The sequence below is a fragment of the Schistocerca nitens genome, chromosome 8 (genome assembly GCF_023898315.1).
Source record: "Schistocerca nitens isolate TAMUIC-IGC-003100 chromosome 8, iqSchNite1.1, whole genome shotgun sequence".
Lineage (NCBI taxonomy): Eukaryota > Metazoa > Arthropoda > Insecta > Orthoptera > Acrididae > Schistocerca > Schistocerca nitens.
The window spans coordinates 430,089,146-430,099,399 of NC_064621.1; the positions used below are offsets into that span (position 1 = coordinate 430,089,146).

A 10,254-nucleotide genomic window follows, 5' to 3' on the forward strand; every position below is an offset into this window, starting at 1 on the left:
TACAGCCCTGTCTTACTCCCTTCCCAACCACTGCTTCCCTTTCATGTCCCTCGACTCTTATAACTGCCATCTGCTTTCTGTACAAATTGTACATAGCCTTTCGCTCCTTGTATTTTACCCCTGCCACCTTTAGAATTTGAAAGAGAGTATTCCAGTCAACATTGTCAATAGCTTTCTCTAAGTCTACAAATGCTAGAAACGTAGGTTTGCCTTTCCTTAATCTGTCTTCTAAGATAAGTCGTAAGGTCAGTATTGCCTCACGTGTTCCAGTATTTCTACGGAATCCAAACTGATCTTCCCCGAGGTCGGTTTCTACTAGTTTTTCCATTCGTCTGTAAAGAATTCGTGTTAGTACTTTGCAGCTGTGGCTTATCAAACTGATTGTTCGGTAATTTTCACATCTGTCAACACCTGCTTTCTTTGGGATTGGAATTATTACATTCTTCTTGAAGTCTGAGGGAATTTCGTCCGTTTCATACATCTTGCTCACCAGATGGTAGAGTTTTGTCAGGACTGGCTCTCCCAAGGCCGTCAGTAGTTCCAATGGAATGTTGTCTACTCCGGGGGCCTTGTTTCGACTCAGGTCTTTCAGTGCTCCGCCAAACTCTTCACGCAGTATCGTATCTCCCATTTCTACATCCTCTTCCATTTCCATAATATTGTCCTCAAGTACATCGCCCTTGTATAGACCCTCTACATACTCCTTCCACCTTTCTGCTTTCCCTTCTTTGCTTAGAACTGGGTTTCCATCTGAGCTCTTGATGTTCATACAAGTTGCTCTCTTTTCTCCAAAGGTCTCTTTAATTTTCCTGTAGGCAGTATCTATCTTATCCCTAGTGAGATAATCCTCTACATCATTACATGTGTCCTCTAGCCATGCCTGCTTAGCTATTTTGCACTTCCTGTCGATCTCATTTTTGAGACGTTTGTATTCCTTTTTGCCTGCTTCTTTTACTGCACGCTCTAGAGCTGTCTACAACTGCCCATGTTCAGCTGAGGTGCCTTCTGTAATTATGGTGTCTTGAAACATCACTCACCCATAAGGTGTCAAACAAGCCCTAAATCAGAATATCAAAGTGTCTTTTGAATCAAATGGGTATTTCTACAATTTCCGATGACGGTGTCGGCCGATTTTCAGTATGATTTATTAGGACAAAACAGTATTTAGACTCCCTCACATATTGCCAGGCGTATCAGTGCGGATGTCGTTTAATCTACATTGATTAAACAGGGTTGGTATGGGGATAGAAGGGTTAAAACATGCAAAACCGAGAAACACTACAAAGATGTAAAAATCGAAATGTGTATCAACACATTAGATTTTATTCATAAATTACAAACCTAAAACTTCACTCAAACCGGAAAGGTCTCTGAAGGCGCAGCGGTGTCATCCTTAGCCAATAGGTGTCACTGGATGCGGATACTGAGAGACATGTGGTCAGCACACCGCTCTCCCTGCCGTTGTCTGTTTTCGTGAGTGGAGCAGCTACTTCTCAGTCAAGTAGCTTCTCAATTGGCCTCAGAAGGGCTGAGAGCACCCCGCTTGCCAACAGCACTCGGCAGACTCGCAAGGTCACCCATCCAAGTGCTAGCTCAGCTCGACAGCGCTTTACTACGGTGATCTGATGGGAACCGGTGATACCATTGCGACAAGGTCGTTGGCTAAATCACAGACCTGGCCTTGGATACTTCCAGGTCAAAGTACTTCATAAGTTATCAATAGACATTTGTACCGAGGAGCCAGAACTGTTGTGAACTTACTGCTACCCTTTCTGTGGCTTTGAAACTGATTCGGTCGATCGACTTTGTGGTCGATATGTCCACATCCGTGGAAGATAGAGATGTTGTTGTTGTTGTGGTCTTCAGTCCTGAGACTGGTTTGATGCAGCTCTCCATGCTACTCTATCCTGTGCAAGCTTCTTCATCTCCCAGTACCTACTGCAACCTACATCCTTCTGAATCTGCTTAGTGTATGCATCTCTTGGTCTCCCCCTACGATTTTTACCCTCCACGCTGCCCTCCAATACTAAATTGGTGATCCCTTGATGCCTCAGAACATGTCCTACCAACCGATCCCTTCTTCTGGTCAAGTTGTGCCGCAAACTCCTCTTCTCCCCAATCCTGTTCAGTACCTCCTCATTAGTTATGTGATCTACCCATCTAATCTTCAGCATCCTTCTGTAGCACCACATTTCGAAAGCTTCTATTCTCTTCTTGTCCAAACTATTTATCGTCCATGTTTCACTTCCATACATGGCTACACTCCATACAAATACTTTCAGAAACGACTTCCTGACACTTAAATCTATACTCGATGTTAACAAATTTCTCTTCTTCAGAAACGCTTTCCTTGCCATTGCCAGTCTACATTTTATATCCTCTCTACTTCGACCATCATCAGTTATTTTGCTCCCCAAATAGCCAAACTCCTTTACTACTTTAAGTGTCTCATTTCCTAATCTAATACCCTCAACATCACCCGACTTAATTCGACTACATTCCATTATCCTTGTTTTGCTTTTGTTGATGTTCATTTTATATCCTCCCTTCAAGACACCATCCATTCCATTCAACTGCTCTTCCAAGTCCTTTGCTGTGTCTGACAGAATTACAATGTCATCGGCGAACCTCAAAGTTTTTATTTCTTCTCCATGGATTTTAATACCTACTCCGAATTTTTCTTTTGTTTCCTTTACTGCTTGCTCAATATACAGATTGAATAACATCGGGGAGAGGCTACAACCCTGTCTTACTCCCTTCCCAACCACTGCTTCCCTTTCATATCCCTCGACTCTTATAACTGCCATCTGGTTTCTGTACAAATTGTAAATAGCCTTTCGCTCCCTGTATTTTACCCCTGCCACCTTTAGAATTTGAAAGAGAGTATTCCAGTCAACATTGTCAAAAGCTTTCTCTAAGTCTACAAATGCTAGAAACGTAGGTTTGCCTTTCCTTAATCTTTCTTCTAAGATAAGTCGTAAGGTCAGTATTGCCTCACGTGTTCCAGTATTTCTACGGAATCCAAACTGATCTTCCCCGAGGTCGGCTTCTACTAGTTTTTCCATTCGTCTGTAAAGAATTCGTGTTAGTATTTTGCAGCTGTGGCTTATTAAACTGATTGTTCGGTAATTCTCACATCTGTCAACACCTGATTCTTTGGGATTGGAATTATTATATTCTTCTTGAAGTCTGAGGGTATTTCGCCTGTTTCATACATCTTGCTCACCAGATGGTAGAGTTTTGTCAGGACTGGCTCTCCCAAGGCCGTCAGTAGTTCCAATGGAATGTTGTCTACTCCGGGGGCCTTGTTTCGACTCAGGTCTTTCAGTGCTCTGTCAAACTCTTCACGCAGTATCGTATCTCCCATTTCATCTCCATCTACATCCTCTTCCATTTCCATAATATTGTCCTCAAGTACATCGCCCTTGTATAGACCCTCTATATACTCCTTCCACCTTTCTGCTTTCCCTTCTTTGCTTAGAACTGGGTTTCCATCTGAGCTCTTGATGTTCATACAAGTGGTTCTCTTATCTCCAAAGGTCTCTTTAATTTTCCTGTAGGCAGTATCTATCTTACCCCTAGTGAGATAAGCCTCTACATCCTTACATTTGTCCTCTAGCCATCCCTGCTTAGCCATTTTGCACTTCCTGTCGATCTCATTTTTGAGACGTTTGTATTCCTTTTTGCCTGCTTCATTTACTGCATTTTTATATTTTCTCCTTTCATCAATTAAATTCAATATTTCTTCTGTTACCCAAGGATTTCTACTAGCCCTCGTCTTTTTACCTACTTGATCCTCTGCTGCCTTCACTACTTCATCCCTCAAAGCTACCCATTCTTCTTCTACTGTATTTCTTTCCCCCATTTCTGTCAATTGTTCCCTTATGCTCTCCCTGAAACTCTGTACAACCTCTGGTTCTTTCAGTTTATCCAGGTCCCATCTCCTTAAATTCCCACCTTTTTGCAGTTTCTTCAGTTTTAATCTACAGGTCATAACCAATAGATTGTGGTCAGAGTCCACATCTGCCCCTGGAAATGTCTTACAATTTAAAACCTGGTTCCTAAATCTCTGTCTTACCATTATATAATCTATCTGATACCTTTTAGTATCTCCAGGGTTCTTCCATGTATACAACCTTCTATCATGATTCTTAAACCAAGTGTTAGCTATGATTAAATTGTGCTCTGTGCAAAATTCTACCAGGCGGCTTCCTCTTTCATTTCTTAGCCCCAATCCATATTCACCTACTACGTTTCCTTCTCTCCCTTTTCCTACACTCGAATTCCAGTCACCCATGACTATTAAATTTTCGTCTCCCTTCACTATCTGAATAATTTCTTTTATTTCATCATACATTTCTTCAATTTCTTCGTCATCTGCAGAGCTAGTTGGCATATAAACTTGTACTACTGTAGTAGGTGTGGGCTTCGTATCTATCTTGGCCACAATAATGCGTTCACTAAGCTGTCTGTAGTAGCTTACCCGCGTTCCTATTTTCCTATTCATTATTAAACCTACTCCTGCATTACCCCTATTTGACTTTGTGTTTATAACCCTGTAGTCACCTGACCAGAAGTCTTGTTCCTCCTGCCACCGAACTTCACTAATTCCCACTATATCTAACTTTAACCTGTCCATTTCCCTTTTTAAATTTTCTAACCTACCTGCCCGATTAAGGGACCTGACATTCCACGCTCCGATCCGTAGAACGCCAGTTTCTTTCTCCTGATAACGACATCCTCTTGAGTAGTCCCCGCCCGGAGATCCGAATGGGGGACTATTTTACCTCCGGAATATTTTACCCAAGAGGACGTCATCATCATTTAATCATACAGTAAAGCTGCATGCCCTCGGGAAAAATTACGGCTGTAGTTTCCCCTTGCTTTCAGCCGTTCGCAGTACCAGCACAGCAAGGCCGTTTTGGTTATTGTTACAAGGCCAGATCAGTCAGTCATCCAGACTGTTGCCCTTGCAACTACTGAAAAGGCTGCTGCCCCTCTTCAGGAACCACACGTTTGTCTGGCCTCTCAACAGATACCCCTCCGTTGTGGTTGTACCTACGGTACGGCTATCTGTATCGATGAGGCACGCAAGCCTCCCCACCAACGGCAAGGTCCATGGTTCATGGGGGGGAAGATAGAGATACAACACCAAAATAATTTAATTGTGTTGGCACATGTGGCACCACAACCAAAGTTACCAGTAAACTCAATCTGCTTAAGAATTTTGTTTGTGTGGCTTTTTAAGTTAATCATTTTAGGTGTACTTCATTCAAATGTTGCACTGGAATGGCATAGAAGACCTTAAAATTGCTCTTTTTTATCAGCAACGGGAGACATACGACGAAGGACACCGAAGTAACCAGCTACTGAAGAGATGGTGTCTGTATTGATCACTGTTTTGAACCTTTAAACTGAATATCATCCATGCGGAAGCGTCCTTTAGATCGGGGTGCTCGTTTTCGTTAAGACTGTCACACGTGTTCGGTGATTTTCCTGTTGCAGACCCAATAGCATTCTAACATGAAGATTTTATCAAAAAATGCCTCTGAGCACTATGGGACTCAACATCTGCGGTCATAAGTCCCCTAGAACTTAGAACTACTTAAACCTAAGTAACCTAAGGACATCACACACATCCATGCCCGAGGCAGGATTCGAACCTGCGACCATAGCAGTCGCGCGGTTCCTGACTGAGCGCCTAGAACCGCTAGACCACCGCGGCCGGCGAAGATTTTATCAAAATTTGTTTCTTGGTGACTAATATTGTTATAAGTCTAACGTTGAAACCAATCCACTGGGTGGCTGCTTCAGCATCTGGGTCAAAGAACGCAAACCAAGTTAAAACAGGCGAGAACCAAAGGGACAACAATGCTTGTTTTTCGACGTGAAGATTACCGTTCACGGTAAACTGGTCTTCTGAAACTACCGCAGCACTAGAACCACTATCTTCAAGTGCTAAAAGGATTTATTGAATGAATCATTAAGAAAAAAAGACCTTATTTTGGCGATCAAGTGATTGTCTCCTCCATCACACAGTAGTACTGGTCGCACGAAATTGAGTATCGGGTAGATTTTCTCCAACCATCTCGTTGGTGCTATTTTCCTGCAAACATCGTTTCTATGACCTTCACGTATACTTAAGTGTCATATCCAAAGTTATCAATACAATAATCGTCCACATGAGTAATTAATTTTCTTCAGTGTTCATTTGGGGGCAGATCGTGGGATTCACACTAACTGCGAATAAGCCCCAAGTAATTTTAGTTTCCTATTATAGATTGGTTTGTATTGAATTCTGTTAACAGCTGCCGTCTAGTCATCACAACGATACACCTGTACCGCACTAGAAAAAATGAACCTGAGTGTAAACCTATGAACGTACTGCTCAGCTGGGCAGAAAATACTATTGACACTTGCAGGAAGCATTCCTCTTGCTTCTCTTGTCTCCAGAAGTTTCGGAATATATTTCCACAAAATGTGAAATGTGAACTTGTGCAGTCATTCGTGCTCCCGAGCCTCCGCTATTTCGACTTAATTCAAGGCACGAGTAGTGGACATTCGAGACGGTTAGAGCTAACTATCAATGCTTGTGTGCGTTACACGTGTAACATGAGATTATCTGACATCTCAGTGCCTTACATGCTCATTTGAGATGGTTGTAGCCAGGCAAGTTACGCGACTGTCATACACCGCAACTAATTCGTCGTCTATTTGGTGCGCATGCACCCCCGTACATCGCATCACAGATCAAGTACCTATCACCCCATCATAATTGCAACACGGGATCATACGAACCTAGTATCGTAGCTGTGGCCGTCCATAAAAGAAAAACTTTCTCAAGCTCATTCTTCAATGTTTCTGTCCGTCTTTCGATTAAACTACCGAGCACTCTTTTCGTATTCCAATGCCTTGACGCTTTTCATTTTTCCAACCTCATAACTTCCACCTAAAAGCTTAACATACAAGACTGCTCCTCTCTGTCAAACAGCGAAGCAGGTACTCGCACATCTTCTCCAAGTTACAGATCCTGCTCTTTTCGTTTTTATTCAGTTACGCCACTTTCTATTACGTTCGTTTTTGTCTCCCTTCCTCAGTTAATCTCTTACGTCCATTGCCGCCAGTGTTCACACTTTAAATGCAGCTGACGGTAACTCGTCTAAATTATTCTATTTCTACTAGAGGACTAGAACTGTGTTTGTCCCTGCAGTAGATATTACTACGTATATACACCACTTATTTTAAAACAGTTTATAATTGTTGGATTTCGTATCAGATATTACAGGTCTTACAACATGTACTCTGTGTAAGGTATGAAACGAAGAACGCTTGAATAGCAGAGGGGGTCTGACACCACTAATCTTGATGGATAACTAAATAACTTTACTTTACATATGGAATACTTAATTCAGTCCCATTTTTGGTGTTCGATTGCATGGAAAGTTGAAGCCATTGTCAACGCTAACAAGGTCATTATGAATGGCCCTGTGAGACTGACAAAGGTCGCACCACGAAACCAAGTATTTAATGGTAACGCTGTATTTTATAATAATGGTGCTGCAGCATCGCATATTAAGACATATTAGTTATAAGAAGCTTAGTTATGAGAAGGTAAATAACATAACAGAATAGCGGTACTGGAAACGTTGGTGGGAGGTTGGGACGACGAAACATACTGTAAAAATTCGATCGAGGTATTTATATTTTCAGACTATAATGATGATATGTTGCAATATTACTAAAACTGGCTACAACCAGCTGAAAATATGACATGTAACATTACGTAACAAATCGAAGTGAATACATTCTTAGTAGAGAATCACGGTAATTTTTTTAATATAACTGCAGGTAACGTAGTTTTGTGGTGTTTTATGATTGTTCAGCTCCGCGGTGCTATTCATTAGGTCATGTTTATGTTTAAAATATTAGCCATTCGTGATATCCGGAACAGAAATGTTACCGGACAGTGCAGAGTGGCTTTGCGAGGAGAACCACAAATGGAATCCCCGTCAAAGCTCCCGGAGAGACGAATTAAATTTAATGAAATTGTTTTTACGCATGCAGTTAACACTCGATAATCGGATCCGAAACCTATGAAATGTTCCGTTGACGAAAAAAAGTAAAACCCCAGCAGTGACAGACATGTTTCATTTGTGTTTTCATCAGATTCGACTAACAAATTCACTGTTATCAGGCTCTATTTACTTTTTGCCACGACGCGTTTCAGAGTTCAAGCCTCAGTCTTGGATTTGGATTAATATGACATGTATGTATAGGGCTACGACGTTGGGGTAACGTGTGGGGAAAAAAAGGTTCGGCTGAAGATGTACTCTAATACGAAAAAGAAACGACGCACCATGAAGTACTTTTCCGCATGGGACGGAAATCGGTAGATGTCCCCTACATCTGCAAACACACGATTACAGTTCCAGAAAATTTGGATGGTTTATTCAAGAGAAAGTGCTTCACAAATTGAACAAGTCAGTTACGCGTTGGTCTACTTCCAGCCATTATGAAATCTGTTACTCGGCTTGGAAGTGATTGATCGAGTTATAGGATGTCCTCCTGTCCAACTAACGCGTTAGATCATCAGAATACCGAGCTAGTTGAGTTAAAAAAATGGTTCAAATGGCTCTGAGCACTATGGGACTTAACATCTGAGGTCATCAGTCCCCTAGACTTAGAACTACTTAAACCTAACTAACCTAAGGACACCACACATATCCATGCCCGAGGCAGGATTCGAACCTGCGACCGTAGCAGCAGCGCGGTTCCGGACTGAAGCGCCTAGAACCGCTCGTCCACAGCGGCTGGCTAGTTAGTTTAGGACCCTGACCATAATGCTCCAAACGTTCTAAACTGGCGAGAGATCCGGCGACCTTGCTGGCCAAAGTATGATTTGGTGGGCACGAAAACAAGCGGTAGAAACTATCGTCGTGTTTGGGTGGACATGAAATTGCACCCCAGGTGATGACTCTTCGTTGTCGGACCATATGGCGGTTTGGTATGCCATCAGTACCCAGAGCGTCTCCGTACACGTCTTCGCTACCATCGGGGCTCAGTTCGAAGCGTGAGTCATCACTGAAAACAATTCTGCTCCAGTCACTGAGGTCACATGCCCCGAAGAGTACCAAAGACGTGTATGGAGACGCCCTGGCCAGTGGTGGGATACCAGCCTGACTGTTACCAACCATACCATCTGAGGTGCTATTTCAGTTCATAGCAGGACGCCTTTGCTTGTGATCCGAGGAACTCTTACAGCACAGCGGTACATCGACGATACTATACACACCGTTTTGCTGCGCTTCATGGTAAGCAAGCTCAGGAGTACAAACAATTGTCACTCAGGGCCAAACGTAATACCCGCTATAAGGGCAAGGGGTAAAACAACACATTATTGACTTTCTCAACTTGTGAATCTCTTCCTCTTGAATAAATAATCTAATTACTCTGAAGTTTTAATCAGTTATTTGTTTCCACATTACGGCACATCTACGGATTTCCATACCATTCGGATGAGTCGTTCATTTGATGTATTTCTTTTCTTTTTTTTTGCATTTTTTGTATAAACAAAAATATGATGCGAAAAGAAAAATAAATATAAAAAGATACTTCCAGCGCTCACAGACAAATTTTCTGTCGTGTTACATAACGTACACCATCACCGCAAACACCGAAGGGAGCGTAGATGGCATCTAGGGTCTAATAAATGGATAGAGCGTATAGCAAAGAGAACACTATTTTGGAGCAAGTTTCAAATCGTTGTGGAGATCTTTCTTTGCACACATGAACTCCGAAATATAAATGTAAATACCTCCTGTGGTCACAGATTCTCTTCTGCCACGATTGCGTAACTTAGTACACGTTTACTTAACGAGCATAACATGATAGATTCTATGCATGAATCTCAGTCTCCTATCTGCCTCATTTTTTTAAAATTTTCTATTGAGTCATTTGTCATCCGACTGGCTTGACGCGGCCCACCGCAAATTCCTCTTCCGTGCCAGACTTTCCATCTCAGAGTAGCACTTGCAACACACGCCTTCAATTATTTGCTGGATATATTCCAGTCTCTGTCTTCTTCTACAGTTTTTACCTTCTACAGCTCCCTCTAGTACCATGGAAGTTATTCCGTGATGTCTTAACAGATGTCCTACCATCCTGTCCCTTCTTCTTCTCAGTGTTTTCCATATATTTCCTGCCTCACCAATTCTGCGGAGAACCTCCTTATTCCTTACCTTATCAGCCCACCTA

At 42.2% G+C, this 10,254-nt stretch overlaps 1 pseudogene; it reads right to left on the reverse strand.

Annotated features, from left to right (window-relative positions):
- Positions 1 to 1,544: 1,544 nt before the first annotated feature.
- LOC126199938 (5S ribosomal RNA) lies at positions 1,545 to 1,663 on the reverse strand (annotated as a pseudogene).
- Between the last annotated feature and the right edge of the window lie 8,591 nt (positions 1,664 to 10,254).